Consider the following 21,588-nt stretch of genomic DNA (forward strand, 5'->3'; position numbering starts at 1 on the left):
AAGAGACCCCATAAGGACTATATGGAAATATCACTGCCTTTTATTTAAACCTCTATTCATATTATATTGAATGGCAATCCCTTAACATAGATTTTAAAGAGACTACAGACTATATTTATGTAATTTATAAACCAGTTTATAAACCTCCTAAACCAGAAGTATAGATTAGTCAGCATATTTTTCACCTACTTATCAAGTGGCTACGAGGGGGGCTCTCCACCAGTGTATGTCCACGTGAAACTGTCACTAGCTTTCTCAGAGCTGCCTCCTCGCTCTGATGCTCCAGCTCCGTCTACACTAGGGGAAACCTTTGAAATGGCTGTACTAAAGGCCAAATCGGAGAATATTAATGAGGTGCTGAAATGAATATTCAGAGCCTCATTAGCATGCTGCTTTTCACTCACACGCAGCTCGTCTACACAGGGGTCCTTTTCAAAAGGACCCTGAAAATGTCGAAATCCCCTTATTCCTATCAGCTGTGGCATTGAAATGTCCATAATGTAGGCTACAGATTAATGTATATGAGAGAATAGACCATACTATAATCAACCATCTGTCATTGAGAAGGCCAGTTATATGGACCCCTGTGTAGATGAGCTGCACATGACTGAAATGTGGCACTTTCAAAGTGCTATGGCTGGCAGCATGCTAATGAGGTGCTGAGTGTTCATTTCGGCACCTCATTAGTATTTTCTGATTTGGCCATTAGCATGGCCATTTCTAAGTTTTCCCCTAGTGTAGACGTAGCCTACAAGTGGAAAACGTGGGGCTCACACAAATCTTCAAAAATACCTTGGTAAGCAGTGCTACCACCAAGTGATGCAGCACCTTTAAAACCCAGGAAGACACATTTGGATATCTCCCTGTGGGGTACCCCCTCACCTTCACCCTTCCCTTAGGAGAGAGCATGGAAACAAAGAGCTGTAATGCTGTAGCTGACCTTGCTTTAGGCAGGCATTCACACACTCTGTAGGATACAGAAATCAAAATCGTTGCCTTAAAAAGTAATTTAGTCACAAAATGAGATACAGAAAAATACTAAGAAAGTAAATATGCATACTTAGTTGCTAGATGTAATTAAAGCAAATAAAGACTACTAATATTAGAGCACAGAAAAGTATCTCAATGAGATTCAGCTTAAAGTTATAGAGTACATGGGAGAGAATCAACCATTCATCAGCCTAGAAGTCCTTCACCACATAAAAAACAAACAAACAAAAATCTGATCCCATCTAACTAAATTTTCTTTTCTATTTACATATCCATTCTCTGTTTATGATTTGGCCAGGATATTTACTGGATTCACCAGCATTTCTGGTCTTTCCCTGCTCCAGTAACAGAACCCAAACAAAAAGACCCCTTAGCTCACAATTGTTCTCAATGAAAAAGAATTTCTCTTCCTCCCATTTGCTTACTTGGATGCCCCCCACCCTTCAAGACCCTCTAAGGGTTAACCCTTTGCAAACCTTCATTCAGGACAAGCTTCAATAGGATTTGTGAGCTTGAACTGACGGGAGAACCAGCTCCTGTGCACTTGAAATTATGTTGCATCTTTCAGAGTAGTAAAAATATTGTGAAAGTGTCTTTTGGGGCTCTCATGCCAGATTTTTCTGTTAGCATTATCAAAAGCCAAGTGTGAACAAATGCCATGTAAAATCTGTGATTAATGACCAATAAAGGAAAGGACAAAACTGCAATTTAGAGAGCAGTGAAACAAAGATTGGAAAGGCAGAAGTAAAAGCAATCATGTCATGAATTCCTTATAATTCCATCAAAACAAAAAAGCAGTCCAGTAGAACTTTGAGGACTAACAAAATAATGTATTAGATTATGAGCTTTCATGGGACAGACCCACTTCTTCAGACCACAGCCATACCAGAACAGACTCAATATTTAAGGCACAGAGAACCAAAAATAGTAAGCAAGGTTGACAAATCAGAAAAATTATTATCAAGGTGAGCAAACCAGAGAGTAGAGGGGCAGAAGGGGGTGTGTGTGTCAAAAATTAGATTAAACCAAGTATGCAAAAGAGCCCCCACAGTGACTTAGAAAATTCACATCCTAGTTCAAACCACGTGTTAATGTGTCGAATTTGAATCTAAAAGAATGTTCAGCAGCCTCTCTTTCCAATCTGTTGTGAAAATTCCTCTTCACTAAGATGCAAACCTTCAGGTCATTAATAGAATGGCCCACTCCATTAAAGTGCTGACTGTAATTATAATTATAATTCCATGTGTTTACTCCTTCCTGAAAAAGACAACTTAGATGCTGAGGATCAATGTCTACACGAAAGGCATTTAAACTGTGCCTATATAGTATTTGTGCATAAGTAAAACTGATGACTACATGAGCAAAAAAGATAATTGCATAGATCCATATAGTTTTATACAAATGAATATAATTATTTACATGCTTCCCCCACTCTGGCAGGCAAAGAATTCACATTTGTACATCCAAATGGTTATTTGTGTGACAGATAGTTGCCTGCAGATGTGCCTTTTTTATAGGAAAATGAAGGGTTTATATTCAACGAGTGTTCTTATAGGGACTGATTTGAAGGCTGCTGAGGTCAAGGAACACTCCTGTTGTTTCCAACAGACTTTGAATAAAGGTAATAGATTTTGCAGGACAAATGTGGTAGCCACTTTTAATATTTAGTATAGAACACTTAACTGGCCTTCTTAATGACAGATGGTTGATTATAGTGTGCTCTATTCTCTCATATACATTATCTGTAGCCTAAATTATGGAAATTTCAATTACTTAGTGTAAACAAATATGTAACAAAATAAAATTAAATGTGTTAAATGCTTAAATGAGCACATGGTCCAAAATTAATATGGATGAAACTCCTCTGAACAATATATGAACAGACAGATGCTCTTTGGATTGCTTTTTTTTTCTTTTCCCAGAATAAATGATTGCATCAAAAAGTAATTCAGTTCACCATTTCAGGTCATTGACTTAGACATGTCCACTGGGAATGATTAAAGCTGCATCTAGCACTACTGGTTGCCTCTCTAGGACAGTGCAAACATTACATCAACTCCAATCTGCTTATTTGCTTGTAACAAGAATGACTTAATAGAACCAAACACAATCTGTTACCACCCTGCGTGAATAACAGCAACGGCTTTTGAGAGTTCAGGAAATATAGAACAGCATAGAAGACAAAACAAACTAAAGGGTCAGTTAGAATCTTAATTTCAATGCTTCCTGAAACACATTTGCTTCCTGGGTCAGGACACTATTGTCTAATTCATACGTATGGTTAATATATTAAATATTCTTATTGTTTTACCAAATCAAGCATAACTGCTTCTAGTAAAGGCATCAGTTTTTAAAAGGCTACTTACAAAAACCCACTAGAAACAGGAAATGCTAGAAGAGTCGCTATAGGCAACCAAGTATGCCAGGAAACATTGTTAAGGCTCATTTTTGCCTGTGGATACATGAGGAGTGTACTTTGGATTTAATTGAACTTTGTTTCCACCTCAGCAGGAAGGTGTATGTGAAAGGAAAACCACAGTATAATTACCAATATCTCTGAAATGGATGTATTTCTTCAGGCAAGGGCGAGATCTAAGAAATTACATAGCTCGTGAATCATGTAATTTCTGGTAACAAGACTCAATAGACCTGAGAGCTAAATTAAACCTAAGACTTGTTCAGCCTCACGCAGAGACAAGATGACTTTTTGAACTAATTAGTGCAGTAGGGTTTATACAGGTTATGAAGATAAAATATGAATTTGTACAACGGATTTTTTTCCTTTTGGAAATTCAGATTATTTGATTTTGCTTTGCAGAGATGACATTCCAGGGGGAAAAATGCTTTCATATAGATTTTCATATGCTAAAATCTGATCTGGGTAGTAAACATTTTAGCTATATTCAGGAATAAAGGTGCATCTTTGCAGTTATCCAAGCAGCAGGAAATTTATAACCCCCACCAAGAAGTGGACATGTAGAGATGACCTATCTGATAAACATGGCTAAAAGGCCCACATAACATCTTTAATGATGGCTCTGAAAAAGTAATAATGAGATCCTGACACACTGAAGTCAAAGACAAATTCCAATTGACTTCAGTGGGGTCAAGGATATGTAGGGTTATGAGTACATATTTTATGTTGTCAATTTGTCCAGGAAGGTAATGGGATTGTCATCATGGTAGCATCCTCTGAAGACAAAATAAAAACTTCTGATCATGCATAGCTAGATGATGAAAATTCATACACCTATCTGGGGCAAAATAACTTTCCCATGACTTTAAATCTGTGGTGAGATTGTCTTTGCAATTGTTCCTCTGGTATAACAAAGGGCAAGAAGAAAACAATCTGCAAAGTGATTATGAAGGTTTGCTAATGGTTGAGTTTACATGTAAGCAAGCAAACTAGCATTCATGATCATTAATTGTATTTTAGAAGACTTAAGCAAAAACCTATGTAAGAGACTGTTGTACCTTTAGTAGAGTTACAGTATGGTTAGGTCCGAACAGTACATTCTCCTGCACATGAGTAATCCCACAGATTTTACTGAGATGATGTGTACACAGAATATTCTTCAGCACTGAATCTTTTGATTATCTAATGGACTAATTTTCACAACAAAAATATGCTGCCCACAGAAGACACTGTTTTAGTAATGCAGAAGTACCTGAAATCTTTAAAAGTGGTGGGAATTCCCACAGTAAAATACTCTCCGTCCTCTTTGGCCTTGTAGTGTCTGATCGTAGCAACACAACTTTTTCTTCTCCCTCTTACCATGGCAAGGGTTCCCAAATTCTGGTATGCTTAATGCTGGGAGTCTTTCACACCATGCACTGGTGATCCACAGAGTTCTGGCTATCTACATGGTGCTGGCTGTCCTTGTTTCCAGTTCTTCCTATGTGTTGAGGTTTGTCATTGCAGAGAGGAAACATGGAGAAGCCAATTTAACTGCCCAGCTAGGACTCCAACTAGGAGAAGAGGAAACAGGAGAAGTCCTCAGTGATTGCAGCCATCAGCAAGAAGCAAGAGATGTCATATTTGCATGCTCCCTCCACCCAGTATAATTCACCAATCATTCGTGGCTATCTTGGCATGCCTGGCACTGGCATAATTTTTCTTGTTCTTTTGACCAGGGAGTCAAAAATTGTAACAGCTCCTTGTGGAGGTGTGCAAGAGGCAGAATGTGTTATAACTAGAATACTTCATGGATACAGAATTAGTATGCACATCCACATTTGCAGAACTGATCTCTGGATATCTGCATTCACTTCAGCAGATGTGGATACCTGTAGATATAAAGTGGATATCTGTAAATTTGCAGGATTCTATATACAAAAATATGTATCCATATCTGTATTCACAAAAATGAGCCACGGACATCCACGTCCATTTTTGTGGATTTGGATACCCATTGCTATAAAGTGGACATATGTGAATTTTCAGGGCTTCACTCATAATCACTGATCTGATTATCAAAACAAAAAGCACTCAGGTAGCACTTTAAAGACTAGCAAAATAATTTATTAGGTGAGCTTTCGTGGGACAGACCCACTTCTTCAGACCACTTCTTGGTCTGAAGAAGTGGGTCTGTCCCACGAAAGCTCACCTAATAAATTATTTTGCTAATCTTTAAAGTGCTACTTGACTGCTTTTTGTTTGGATAGTATATAGACTAGCACGGCTCCCTCTCTGTTATTGATCTGATTATGTGCATTCATAGCCAGGCAGTAATAATCTTGATTTATGAATTACAAGTCAAAATACTGTGGTCGGTATGTGCAAGACTCAATAATTCTTCAGCTATAATAGAAAGAGTTTGGTTCCATAATCATCTCTATCCCAACAAGGGCATGCATCTGTTGCAAGCTGTAAAACAAAATGAATTAGAATTACATTACCTCCAGTCACAGAGGAAAGAAAATATTTTACTTGGTGGTTAATTGATAGACCTATTCCTGAAAGCAAAATAGGCCCACAACAAATGGGTAAAGCACTTCTTTTGCTACTGCTCCTAGTAAGAGAACTCAGCCCTGCTGCAACAAGACTGTTGTAGAATGTTAATGACTGCTATGTAACAAAAATTCTGAATAGAGATGTCATACACTCTCTCATTATACTATATCTGCAGTTCATGGGTTCCACTCAAATTCAGTGAGTAAACTACTTAATTCTCTTTAGCCTACTGATGCCTAAAATGCTAAGATGTTTTTGCTTTCATTGTTGGAGACAAATCCATAATTTTCAGTGCATGGTTAGGTTCATCCAGCCCAAAAAACATTGAGTCTAACTGGTCAGAAAAAGTTCTGATGAAACAATCTTCATCCCAATTTGCTGAAACAGAAAATTTTCACATCATTTTCATTTCAGTGATGCTCCTCTGGAAATCCGCTATGTCATCCAGATTTCTGACAGAAACTTGTAGTGCAGGTTTCTGGTGTATATAGGAAGTCACACCAAATTATTAGAATGTTCACTCCTGTCTATGGAATCCAGAAAGTGGACATGGAAACTCGCCTTATTTTAGCCCATCTCACCAGCTGGATTGCCTTAGAGCTTCCAGGGTTCAGAGCTCTATCCCCTTTTGCAGAGTCTTCAGAATTTCTTTGTTTTCATTCTAATTAGAAATAAAGCAAATTCCAAAAGAGAAAATCCTTTGAAATGTAGGATACCATTCCCTACCCTTCTCTGTTACCGACTTCATCGAAAATCCCACATGTTGCTTCACAGAACAACCTTATGAACACTAATAATAATCTTTCTTTCTTTCCACACACACTAATACACACATGCTATAGCTACACTACAACAATCTTTCCAAAGTTCTTCCAGACAATTAAATAACATCATTTTATTTGAGCTCCTTCAGAAGCAATATGTGCTGTGTGTCAGACACATTAATGTGGTGCCAAATGGATTTGCTATGGTAATTGTTACCTAAAGCAATAAATAACTCATATGTTGAATGGATATTGAGCTAATAAAATAAGGTTGGTCTAATAAAATGCAGGAGAAAACCTTAGCCATAGGCACAGTAATAAATAAAAAAATGCCTCTAAAATGCTAGCAGTAAAATATCACCATTGCCCCATAAAATGTGCATGTTCTGACCAGTTATAATTTACATGTATTCATTTGGCTCAGATGAATCACTTGTCTTGCCCAGCTGCCATTTATCAATGGCAAGAGATTGCTAAGACACTGATGAAAAGGAACTTTTACAAAAATAGCCCCAGATGACAGCACAAAATTTGAGGAGTGAAGTTTTAAGCAAGCACACACTGAGACAAGGGGCCCTGATGTTGCGTTCACATATACTGGTGTGTATCAGAGGAATCTGTTGAAGTCTCTGGAATGATGTTGGTTTAAAATTAGTTTCAAGCACAATCAGAATCAAACCCAAGCTATTTTATTGAAAGAAAACCCCTAGGTCCCTTTGGCTGTGTCTACACTAACTCCCAACTTTGAAGGGAACATGGTAAGTAGGGTGTAGGGAGATTACTGATGAAGTGCTAAGGTGCACATGCAGCACTTCATTAAACTAATTCTCTGCCGCGGCAACTTTGAAGCAGCAAACTTCGAAGTGTCAGCTTGTGTGTAGCCGCAGCTAACCCACCAGTACTTTGAAGCACCCAGGCTACTTCAAAGTCCCTTTACTCCTCGAAATTTGGGATCTGGTCCTTAGATTTGTAGGAATTTTTCTTCTGCATGTTTAGCCATGCAAATTGCTGTGGAAGATAGAGGGATTCTTGTTATACAGCTGTGAAATGGAGCTGCTGTAGTGACCCATGAACATGGTACATAAAAAAAAAATCAGACAGCCCAGAATTTTGTCCATTTTTTTTGCCCGTATTCCGACTTCTGCCCTGAATTTAGCTCACAGTTCGTACAACAGAGCTGGACAACAGAAGTTATGGTAGCGTTTATCTACGATAAGTTATGTTAGTGTTAAACTCAGAGTTTATAATGTGCATGAATTTTATGGTGTAAACAAATGCACATGTTGTTGAACATTGCCCATGTTTGAATGTGAATGTATCTCAGTGTCTTAGTTTGAATCTAATGAGCTAAACAAGCATAGATTTCTTTCACAAGTGACAAGAATTTGCCCCCAATATTTCTCATGTGATTCCATTACCACCATTTTTACCTATATGTTCCTTGACTCAGAGACTCTTTTTTGTCTGACAAAAGGTTTGGGAATAAGGGAACTTTGAAGTTGTGTGGGTACTTTGACATGCTCGTGGATACATAGCTTGCTGCCAATTCAAAGTTAGCAACTTCGAAGTTCGTGCAGTGAGAATTATACTAATGAGGTGCTGCATATGCAGCTCAACATCTCATTGGTAGTCACTGATTGGGCTTGTTTACATGCCCCCAATGAGTAGTTTGCTGAAATTAGGAGAATGGTGGCCCACTAGGGGTCACTGTGGTGATCCACTAGGAGTCAATGTGATTGATAGGCCTAATTTAAATTTGCTTTAATAGATTGAGCAAAATAAAATACTTTGGAACAGTCCAATGAAACTTCTCTTTGGACAAGAAACTGACACCTAAACTTACCAGCATCTGGATAAAAGAAGCCTGGCTACTGATCAGCCTAAACCATCTCAGACTTTGGATAACTGCAAATGCTTCAGGTGTCCTGAACCTACAACCGTAGAATTGTGTCTGAGACCTTAAAAATGTAGATTTAGGTATAAGCACACTTGTTTGCACTAATCATTTTCCAATGATAGAGCTGTGTCTTCACTGATTTATTCCTGACACCTCCTGGACATAATCAGCTAAATTACCACCTCTGAAAACACTGGATAACGTCTCGGTGACACTACCTCCCTCACTGCTCTGGATCTGCAGATGGCATTCCACAGTCCTGGAAGCTACACTGGGGGATAGGAGGAAATCAGAGACTTGGTAAATTAGTGGCCTCTCCATATAGTATAGGAAGAAAAGATAACAGTAGCCTGGGGTGTTCTCTTTTTCAATTAACCTTTCTAAATATGCCTGTGAGTCACAAGCTACGTCTGCACCAGAGTGATCTGTTGACAGAAGTTGCTGTTGGAAGAGATCTTCTGATGCAGCCACAAGGAGCAGACAGATTGCAGCCACACATGAAAGCGGATCACTCTGTCGACAGAGAGTGGCCAGACTGCCTGGCCACTTTCTCGGCAGAACGGCCAACCGAAAGCTCAGCAGACAGGGCTGCCCAGTGACCCAGAAACCCTGTTGGTAGGCAGACGGCCACCTAGAGTGTCCACATGACTTTTATTTCTACAGATTCTGTCAGGAAAGGTGATCTGCCTCTTGGGAGAGAGACAGAAGGCTGTCAACAAAAGTGCCAAGTCCTGTAGACAGTATGTCATCAGAATACATTTTTAGTGTTGATGCCCTGGGAGTTTTGTCAGTAACAGCAGGGTTTTGTCAACAAAACTCTCTAGTGTAGACGTAGCCACAGTGTGAGAGTTAGGGTTGAGTCATGCAGCATGACCCTCCACAGTGGGATAACTGAAGAGCCAGGAGGAGACTTTGTACATATTCCTTCCCCTGTGGCTCATCTGTTAGAGGGGATAATGTGGACCCCCCGGGTTTAAACTCTGTTCTGTAGCAATTTCCACCTGGGATTATATATAATTTTCTTTCATTGGTCACAATACACAGTTGAAAAGTGCAACATGCAAAACTTTGAATAATCCACAGATTGTTTGAATATTGGCAAATGCCCTCAAGGCATCATTGTGCAATGCATGTCTTGAAAGTTTACAGTTTGGAGGCTAGCATATTGTGCTGCATATAATTTTGAAGTGCCACTAATCAGCTAATACGCTACTGAGCTATCATCCTCAGAAAAGCTGCTTTGAGACAGAAGTGCTGCCACCAGTGGTGAGAAAAGCAACAGCGGCTACGGTTACACTACCAAGTTTTGCTGGCAAAACCCTGGTTTTGTCTATAAAACTCACGGAAGGTACGTGCACAAAGTGCGTTTTGTCAACAGTATCTGGACAAAGCACAGCACTTTTGCCAGCAGCATTCTGCCTCAAAGCTTTGAGGCATAACACTGCTGTCGACAGATTCTGTCGACAGAAAAGCTGTGTGGCTGCTCTGGAGGAGGGAGGGGGGCTTCTTTCAACAGATAGGGCATCCACAACAATGGCCAGCCTGGTCTGCGTGCATCTGACAAAGTGGGTCTTATGCGAAAACTCATGTGCCAATAAATCGGCTAGTCTATAAAGTGCCACAGGACTTCTAGTTGTTTTTTTCCTCACAGCTCTGAACATTCTTCTTAGCTTGTTTATGCACAATAGAATTATAAGCATCATTGGCATCTATGATCTCATTCATGTGGTACTCAAGAAAACCAAAAGAAGTGTTCTGCACAGTCAAACAGCTAGCCAGGAACAGGACTGCAGAACCTGTGTTAAGAACATGCCACCTTCTGATTGTTTCGATATATACCTCCTAAACAGCTCACTTTCAGACCTTAATAGGTAGCAGACAGCATACTTAATAGATGTTGGTATTTGCTTATAATTCAAAGGAAAAGCTAGAGAGTCCTCACTTATCTGAGAACCTGGGCTACAGCTGTAACTGTACACTGCTTATCAAATGCTTTTTAGGTGCAAAGATACAATTGCTGACAATTACAGCAACATCATAGTTATTGCACATATTAAAGTAAATTATAGTTATTTCTAGAATCCTTAACTTCCATAAAGAATTCAAAAAGTCAGTTCTGAATATAGCACTATGTATTTATACTTATTTTTATATTGTGATGTTTGCAAACTATCAACCAATCTAGTTTCTGAATTATTATTTATTTTGCTTTTATAATATAACCATACACACAGTCCAGCAAAGTCAAGGAGAGTTTTGCCCGAGGAAGGATTTGGCCCTTTGCTGATTGGGGAACGGGCTGAGGCAGGAAGGGAAACGTAATCTTTAGCATATGAGAGAAAGTTAACTACAGTAACCCTGGAAAAGGCTACTTCATTCAGTCAATCACTGTACTATCTAAATTTCATAAGGGAATAAGGTGCCTCAGACTTTTCATATATTGTCAATATAAAACAAGGAAAATTTAGAGGATTAACCTGGAGCTGAGTATTTTGAATCAGTTTTAAAAGAACATAACTATAAGACAATAAACATTACTGTAACATTTTCAAAAGAATATGGAATTTATCATTATCTCATCTTAGTGACTTAGCAGGATGTCAACTCTCTCATTTTAAGCCAAAGTTATAACTTGTGTGTGTACCATGTGTTTCTCTATCTCCTTGCACAAGTTGACATGCTCTCTTACAAAAGCAAAGTGCCATGGGCAAATGTTCTTCTTAGTTGACCTTTCCTTACATTAGCAGTAAGCAGCTTTAGCAGTATTTTTAAATTTAACCTTTAGACTGCGTATGCATGTACTATTTATATAGAAACCTTAAAACATGGTTCGTGTTTATAGTTTTTGTGTTGCTTTCTGTAAATTTTCATCTGTGTATGATTTTGAAAGAATTTGCAGTTGGACATCGCCAATCTTGTGATTACAGTGGTTAATCAGGTCACATATTTTTGTTTGGAATTACACTGTATTCCTCCTTGGAAGGAAGGAAGGAAGGAAGGAGTTCCCTTTCATTCCACAGATATCCCAAAAATTTTAAAATCTTTATTCTTTCATTCTATTCATCACGATTTTATTTCTTTTAGGATTCATTTTGTCCTCTTTCTTATAAGCTTAAAAGAAAACAATGAAGCAAGTCATATATAACTGAGTTCATTCAGTGAAAAGATGTATGAATGTGGTGAATCTGAAAGCAAGAGCTTAAATTTCACAGTATGATTTCAGATTTCTCTAATAGCACTTTTGTCATATACTGAAATATTCTTGACTTTCCACATTTGACCAATATCGGCTTTCAGTTACACATGGACGAAGTCAATGGAATTTGAACGTAACAGACAGAAAAATATAGCATATATTATAGGCATTGAGTCTAGTTAACCCTTTACAATACTTGCATCAAACCATAATACTATATATATTAATGAATTTTATTAAAGTTGGTTGTAAAAAATGACTTCTGACATTTTTCTGACAATAAAAAGGAACAAATTATTTGTGAAAATTTCATGTAAAAATTTTATTTTTAGGGCCAGCTCTAGTCAGTTTTTATGTCAACAACAGTAAAGTGAGGAGGTTTTATATTAAAAAAGAAAAGGGGCAAGCCAATACCTTGTTTCATTTTTTAATAAGCATTATGAAAACTTTGCTTCTCCTGTGGCTTCTGATATTTTTTTAGTCTTCCTGCTTGCTTCACACACATATATTCGTCATACTAAGCACCCAACCTTCAGCAAGTGTCCTTGCTATTCTTGGCAAACATTTAACCTCTCCAACAGCCCTTCCCCTGCTGTTCCCACAAGCTTGCTGAGTATTCAAACTCTACAGGATGACATTTAGTAAGCGAGGGGAAAGAACGCTAGTTTTTTTAGTGTACAAAATGCAACTCTAGATAATGTACATGACTTGATTTGTTTTTTCCATTGATCTAAAATAAAAACAAACACAAAATCTCCTTCAGAAACCATTGTGTACCACTTCTTTGTAGCATGTTATCTGTTGCTGTGGGATATTATTGCACCCTATTCATGATGTGCTGGACATAGCATTGAGAATTGAGCCACAAGAGAGAACCGTTCTGCCTTTGGAATACTGCACAACTCCAGTCAGTGGACGTACTTAAGATGCAGACCAAAAATTTAGCAGATCAGAAGCTGCTGGCAGGACATTGTCCATGAAGGTCCCTGAACTTTGGAGTTTACTCCATGAATTTTTTTCTTCACAGTTCAAATTGTTCAACTTCAGAGCCCTTTATCTGCGTAAACCAACAGAGCCGACCTTCCTTTATTTTTTCTACATGCTACAGCTAAGATGCAGCCAAAATACTTTTCTAGGATTTCTTTAGAACTATTCCACACCTGTGTACCAGGTAGCAGCACATGTCTATATAAGATAAAAATTTTAGCACAACTTTTTTTAGGGAAACTGTTGATACTGAATATTTAAATTTGTCCAATATTTTCTGCTATAATTTTTTTTACTGAAATTATTTCCAAACTCATTTTTTCTTAACCTGAACACCCTATTTTTTCACTAAAAACCAGGTCTGAGTATACAAAAAATCATTACAAGTGTTGATTTAGTATTGTGAAAAACTTTATGTTGAGTTGAAAAATGAATCCATTTCCAACACTGAGAAACTGAAACAACTTATAAATTTCAGACATTTTTAACTAACTGACTTTAACTGTCTTTCAACAAGCTTTGCATTCATGTATAGGTGCTGGAACCAGGGGTGGATGGGGAAGGGGGAACTGCAGCACCCCCTGTTCTGAAGTAGTTTCCATTATATACAGGATCTCCAGCTGGATTCAGCAGCTCTCAGCCCCCCACACTCTAAACATTGCTCCAGCATCCCTATATGCATGTCCTTCTCTATAAACATGCCTCATGTAACCTACTTTACAATCAGGAATGGCACTGGTATTTGAGTCCCTGGAACAGACATTTTGATATTGGATTCCCTTTGCCTTGACTAGCAGGCTAAAGCAGTGGTTCTCACTCAGGGGTATGTGTAAACCTGGGGGTACTCAGAGCTGTTTCAGAGAGTACATCAGTGTTTCTCAACCTTTTAATGAACAAAGAAATGACTTCTTTTATGTTCATGTAAATTTTTATTTATCCTTTTTGCACAGTCATAAGTACGATGGCAAGTTTTTTCCAACCAACCAGTTCCAATTAATTGAGCAAATATGTTGCAATGGTATCAAAAAGCATATCTGAAAATTGTTGGTACTGGAAGTATTTATATATACAGTTTTAAAAAGGTGTATTTTATAAAAACAAAAAGGTTGGGAAACACTGGGTAAAAGGATTCCTGCAGGCTAGAACTGAATGTAAACTGAAGGGACATAATACTCCCAGATCAACTCACATTTAAATGGCTGAAGAGCAGAATTCACACAGGCCTTCGCCACCAAGTTGGCAGAAGGAAAATGTTTAAGACACAGTACATGTGCCTTTTTAATTGCATTTCAGCAAGAAAGGGCTGCTGTTTAAATGATTAAAGACTAATGAGTCATCCTACTTTCCAAATGCATTTCCCATTCTCAGTATGACAGGCTGTTTCTTCTGCACCAAGCATTCATCTTTTCCCTTCTTCAGCATGATTTTGCTCTGTCCATCTTCTCCCAGTTCCTTTCCAAAGGAGTGTGACTGTCTGCTCACACTGCCTTCCAAATATTGCTCACCACCCCAAACACCCATACTCTCAAAAGCACATTTAGGTCTTTCCGTTTTCTTCTCCTTTCCTTTTGGATGAGCACAGACTGTAAGTGAATTATTGAGAAGAAACATCACACTATTCTCATTCATATTATGATCAGTTTAAACACTATGTTGATTTATGCATACTAAGCACACAAACATACAGGCTGTGTCTACACTAGCCCAAAACTTCGAAATGGCCATGCAAATGGCCATTTCCAAGTTTGTATATTCATTGCCTCATCAGAAAGCCGGCAGCCGCAGCACTTTGAAATTGAGGTGGCTCACCTCCGCTCAGCTCGTCCCGATGGGGCCCCTTTTCGAAAGGACCCCGGCAACTTCGAAATTCCCGTATTCCTATCTGCTGTTAGGAATGAGGGGATTTCAAAGTTGCCGGGGTCCTTTTGAAAAGGAGCCCTGTCTGGACGAGCCGCACGGCGGCGAGCCGCATCAATTTCAAAGTGCCGCAGCTGCCAGCATTCTAATGAGGTGCTGAATATGTATTTCAGTGCTTCATTAGTAAACTTCAAAATGGCCATTTGCACGGCCATTTTGAAGTTTTGGGCTAGTGTAGACATAGCCAAAATGTCCTTACTTTCTTCCATTTACAAAAAAGACATGAGAACAAGAAACGGCACCTGTGAGAATCAGCAAACAAACAAACCAAACCCAAACTTACCAACTAAGCTAGAAAGGTTCAGGGAAAACACACTCTTCTCATTACACGTTCTTCTGTGATAGCTTTCTGAAAACACCTAAAGCCTTTAGGTTAACAATAAGCACTTTGCGTTATAAGAATATGCTTTGTATTTTCTAAATATAGTCCAGGTGATGAAAAGATTGCCACAGGAATGCACACGACACAGTTTTTGAATAATATCAGGGTAAATAATAGAGCAGAAGAATCTTTAGCATGTGAAGGATTTCTGATGAAGTCTTAAATTGGATTCAAGCATAAGCTGGCTTTTTACAACAATAATCTCTGACCTGGTCCACACTGCACAGTTGGTTTGATATGAGCTTCCTTGCATCAACTTAGCTGTGGAAATGTCTTCATTTAAATTTGGCTCCTGCTTGCATATTTGTAGTACATAACAAATTTAGTAACAGCACCTCCCTTAGTGGCAGAAAGTCCTGGTCAATGCAATTAAATTGATTCAGGGCCAGTGTAGTGCTTACATTGACTGTTACTGGTCTTCATTAACTGTCCCACAATGCTCCATACTGACAATATAATGGAGACAAGAGCTCCTAGTGAGGATGTGTGCCATCAATGCAGGGAGCCAAATATGCTCACGCACCGAAGTGATTTAGTACCCATATGCTAACGAAAGGTAGGCTGACATAATATTGTAGTGCAGACATGGTCAATAACCCACTAACCCACTCCGACTTTTTTTCCTCCTCTGACTGGAAAGACATTCACGGGCCACTTTGCCTTGAACAGACCCTTGAAATATGTGTCAACGACAAAGGCTAAGCAATCTTTTCCACTCTGTTCCTGGCTGTGGAACGTTGGGCCTGTCTACATGGAAAACACTATCACAGTGCAGCTGTGCTGCTGCAGAGCATCGCTGTAGACACGGCTTACGTCAGTGGGTGAGTTTCTCTGTCTGCTTCCCCAAGAATTCTTCTATTGACCCACAGCTATCATCACAGGCCTAGGCTGGCCTAACTACCTTGCTCAAGGCTTTTTCACACCCCTGATCAACATAGTTGTGCTGACATAATCTTCTAGCACAGTTCTGCTGTCCTGTGTTTCCTAGACCTGAATAAAAGTGTTGAGTTTCTCTCTCTCTCAGCAACAAAAATTTAGTTCAATAAAAGGAGTTATTTGTCTTGTTCTCTCCTACAGGATGTGATTTGAAGCAGAGTACCCAATGCAGCTGATTTATTGGAACTGGCAAAATGAGATGCAAATCACTTTTACACATCAACCTGGCTTCCTGAGACCGCCTGAGCAATTCTCAGGGTTTGTCTACATAGAAATGTAAGTCCGTGCTTGATCTCAAGCTCAGACCTGCACTGCACTGTACAGCCAAGTCTGCAGGACACAGACCTTTAGACTCAGTGGTTCCAGGGGTATGCTTGACTGTCCAAACTGCATTGTAAACCTGGGTTTATATTTGCTGGACCCTGTGTCCCAACTGCAAAATTATAGGGATTTGACCTGCCTTACAGTGGCATGTGGACTGACTCATCACCACTAGCAGGGTTCTAGGCCCTAGAACAGTGGTTTCCAAACTTTTCGGCATCAAGATTTTTGAGAAACCTTCACACCCCCCCACAGATCTTTTTACCAGGGGCTACCCACCCCAGCTGCCTGTGAGCCACCTGCCTGAGCCCCTCCCCTCCCCCAAAGACAGCCACCCCAACCCCTCATCTAACTCCATCCTCTTCCTCCCCGCCAACCCACACTCACTCACCTTTGCAGTAGGCAGCTAGCTCCATGTGGGCCTTTGCTGGCTGCCTGCTTTTTATAGCGGCTGCTCCAGGTTGCCTTCATGTAATGGCAGGGGCTGAGAGCCAGAAGCAAAGGTCAGCTTTTTCTCTGGGTGTGAGGAATGATGGTGGGGGGGTTGCCTTGCGACCCCCCTGGAATTTCTTCATGCACGTTCCCCAGTTTGGGAAACCATGCACTAGAAGCTGAACGCTTGCTGGCCCGTGGGTGGAGCGAGCCATAGCCCTGGCTTAGTGTGAGCTGTCAAGGTACTTCAAAGGCTCCTAGTGTAAGAAAGATTGGGATTGCTTTCTGCTGCTGAACTGTTTCTCTGGAGAACTTCCACTTTGGAGGCCCTGTCAGAAACTCTGCTTCCACTAGTCAGACAGTGAATTTGACTTAGTACATAACAAATTGTGAATCCTACCTTCACTCCTTACTCTGTCAAATCTCCTTTTTGATATGACTAAGGCTACGTTTATACTTCACCCTTAACTCAAAATGTGATACACAATTTGTGCTGTGCAAATTGCATATTTTATTTCAAGTTAATTTCAAAATAGCCTATTTTGGTATTTGTTGCTGTCTACACAGCACCAAATGTTGAAATATCGTGTTGTTTTGAGGCATCCCTTACTTCTCCTGCAACAAGGTGCAGAGGGATGCTGAAATAGTGTGCACTGTACTTTGAAAAATATTTCAAAATACAAGGTGTGTTTCATAGATGTAGAGTGTCTTTTCGATGTGCCTCAGTATCCTGAAACAGCTTTGTAGTGTAAACATAACCCAAAGGTTTTGACTGAATATGGTCTGCAGGATTGAGCCCAATAGTTTAAAAATAGTTTTTATAATAAGCAGTCTGTCATTTGCAGGGGAAAAAGTAAGGGGAGCACATCTACCCTTCCCTGTAGAACCAGAGGATAGATCAGAGTCCTCCCCCTGGCTCGGACAAGCAGTTGTTATCTACAGCTCAACCTTGGTTTTGGATGATGCAGTAAGAGCTCCCCCTGCTACTTCCATCTAGTTTAACCTCTGATATTTTTGGCTTCTGCTGCACAGAATCACTTCCAGAATTGTATTCAGGTGTATGTGAAATTACAACAAAATTAGGTAAACTTCCAGATTAATTTACTAGCTGGGTGGTAGAACAAGTAAAAAATATTTCCCTTTGTGCATATATGGGCTCATATTCCATGCTTGCACTTTATTAATAAATAAACACACCCTAAAATGTGATAGTTAAATGTTTTATGGGCCATCGGCTTTCATTCATTTTTGTCATATGCTCATAGATAAATAATATATTATTGTGAGAACTTTGATATGGATTCTAATCAAATCCCATATAGCGTCTAACTGAAACATATAAACAACTTTACCCTTTGAGAATGGGGCAGAATGCAGGATGCAAATCAAAGAAATGGACATTCTTCTTTCCCACTAAAGACAGGATAAAAGCAGCCTAATTTACTAAAGCAACCTAATTTACTCTGTTTGTGCTATGCTAGTCAATCTGCCTTCCCCACGTCAGTAATTTTGTTCTGGTTACAAATAGTTTTCAGAATCCTTGTAATCAAAACTCTTCTTACCCTGCGTTTGTTGTTGCAGTAAAATCAGAGAAAGATAGACAGATACTAAGAACTATGTATACACATCAGTTTATGTACACAACTACTTTTGAGGGTGGGGTTTTCCTGTTTCAATGACTCTCTTTTAAAAAATCAAAGACAGAATTTGAAATATTTTTTTTTTGTGGTTTATTCAGCTCAACAGTGGGCAGCCACAGTCTGCTTGCCTACCGGAGCCAGATTGATTATATAATTTTATTTCAACTCTCCCTTGGCAACCTACAAAGCTACTAAGCATTCAAAGAGATTTATTCTTTAATTTCCACCCTTTCTATCCCTGATTTATAAAGCAAATGTGCGTGTGATAAGTAGGAGAAATCTGTGCTATAAATATGGTGGGGTAGAGTAAAGAATGAAAAGTATAAAATTTTCAAAAGCCACTTAGGTACCGAAGAGTCTAAGGCTGCTTCTATACATGCCACTTCCCATTGGAGGCAATTCAAGACAGGCTAATGAGGCGCTAATGTGCATATTCAGCACCTCATTAGCATAATGGCAGCTGTGTGAATTTCAATGTGCAGACTTTGAATTGCTGATTGACAATGAAGATGGGGACAGCTTTGAAATAGGTGCCTTACTTCAACATTCCCTTACTCTGATATAGTTTCATGGGAATAAGGGAATGTCAAAGTGGGGCACTTATTTTGAGCTACCTCCATCTACACTGTCAATCTACAATTCAAAGTCTGCATATTGAAATTTGTGTGGCTACCATTGTGCTAATGAGGCACTGAACATGCATATTTGCACCTCATTAGCCTGCTTTGAATTGCCTTATTACCATGCCACCTCCAATGGGAGGTAGCATGGGTAGAAGCAGCCTAAGTCCTACCATCTTTTCGTAAACTTAAGTTCCTCCATCACGTAGGTCCTTTTGAGGATTTTACGGATAGACTGTCACCTCTCTGAACATAAAGTCACGCCATTAGCAAGGCCGTACAGCATCTTTCAAGTGGACCCTTTGAGACTGCCCTTATTACTTTATCCAGTTGTCCCAGAAGTCAGGTTTTCAGAAGCTGCACTCCCATCAGTAAATTCTTTGGAGTTCAGGGGTTAGTAAGCTTCTTGAACAACAATTCAATGACTGATTATTTTAGTTCAACAGAGGCTGGCCACATATTCACATTATGTTATTTTTTACGCTTCTAGTCACCTTCTATGCGTCAGTGAGGCTGTTTGTTTCTAGAAATACTCTCTATAAACTCATTTTTATTAATTCTTCAGATCAGCCCATGTGGGAAAAATAATTTAAAGCATAAGTTTCCTTACTGATAGACTATCTTTGAGTTCACAGAACCAGTTCAAACAATTCACAGAACTTAGGTCCTCTCATCAGAACTGTATTTTTTCCAAAGGTGATTTTGTTATTCAAATTATAAATGCAACATATAATATTTTAATATTTCTATTTAAAACTCAAGGGTTTCAAGTCACTATGGAGGGAAGCCTGTTCTATGTACTGGTGACAGAGAGCCACTGCAAAGGAGTGGTTGTCTTGTACATGCACTACAGCTGCTTTCTCTATATATTTTCCATTTAAGACTTTTTATACTACTCAATTCCCTTTTCACAATCTATCTAATTCATTGTACACTCTGGTTTCAGCAATATGAAGAATGTATGCTGGTGGCCACCCTCTGTCTGCCTCTATATTGAGAAAGCACATTCCACTGCAAATCTGCTAGTACTTGAGTTTGAATCAAAATCCACAACACGGTGTTCAAAATAGGCAATAGGATTTTGCTCATGCCTACTGGGAACAGCATTCAGTGCTCCGAGCTGCAAGGAGCAACTTTTTGGAAAGTCTTTTCAACTTTGGCAAACCCTTTAGAGTCAAGCAATATCAATAAGATAACCACAATTGGGCAACAACTTACATACTGAACTTCTGTCTGGCCCAAAGAAAACAAAATCCTGCACAATGTAACAGCAACCACAGGGCAATCTTCCAATCAAAAACTCAGCTGGAGAAATCCTACAAAATTAAGCCTGTTTAACATTAAAACAAGGCGAAATCTTTTATCCTTGGATCACAATGGTGGTTTGTATTATGAAAGAAAGCTATCAGCATATCACCATTATCTTTAATTTAATTTAATTTCCACCCTCTCTAACTCTGATCTATAAAGTAAATGTGAGAGTGATAAGTAAGAGAAATCTGTACTATAAATATGGTGGGGTAAAGTAAAGAATGAAATGCATAAAAAATATCAAAAACCACCTAGGTACCAAAGAGTCTACATCCTGCTATCTTTTCATAAACTTAGGCTCCTCTGTGCAATATGACGATGTAGCCTGCCAAGCTGCTTGATCTGGACCATGGGAGCCTCAGCTGGCATCCCAGATCCTCCATCTTCCCCAACCTTTTGTCCCCCTCCTGCACCCCTTTCCCATGTAACTCACACACTCTGCATCACTGTTTTTCCACCTTCTCTCCAGAGCAGCAATGGAAGAGACAGGCCCCCCGAAAACCTCTTGGGCCCTCAAGGAAGCAGCTTCAGGGGTCCCAGAACCCTCCCTGGGGCTCAAAGAAGCAGGGCCCCTCCTAGTCTGGCCCAGAGATCCAGGCCCTCCGGTCTGGATGTGCTCTGTCGACAGAAGTTTTTTCACAAGGTATCTTCCAACACAAACTTCTGCTGAGAAAACCCGGCAGTCTAGACGTAGCCTCCGATGCATATTTATGTATGCGAGGCTGAAGCAGCTTTCTAATTATACTAGCTGTTACACTTTTCAAAGAGGTACATTAATCTCTGTGAGTCTTTCAGGTGAAATATTGTGACATTAACTGGCAGCTCCATTCAGAATGAAAGTCATTTAACTCAGTGTTTTTCTCTGCATGTAAAAACATAAAGAAATGTCATGGTTGCATATGATTGTTGAAAAATTATGGCACCCTGCTGATCAGACTGTTTGACTGCATCTTATACCTTGAAATTTCCCAGATGTGTGATTATTTCATTATAATACATTATTTATCTTACTGTTTCAGCACATATGTCACATTGCATTGAGAACACTAAAGAGAAAAAGAATTTCTATCTACTGAGAGTGGCATATTTATATTGCTGGAGTATTTGTATTTTTATAGAATTACTTAAATCTCAGTATTTCTGTGTTCATTTATTACAGTCTCTGAGAAGTTAGATAAGACTAGTGGTCCCATTTAATTTGGAAGATAAAGGACCACATTTTCAAACCTGAATGCTTATCT

This window comes from Carettochelys insculpta, chromosome 1 (assembly GCF_033958435.1).
Source record: "Carettochelys insculpta isolate YL-2023 chromosome 1, ASM3395843v1, whole genome shotgun sequence".
Lineage (NCBI taxonomy): Eukaryota > Metazoa > Chordata > Testudines > Carettochelyidae > Carettochelys > Carettochelys insculpta.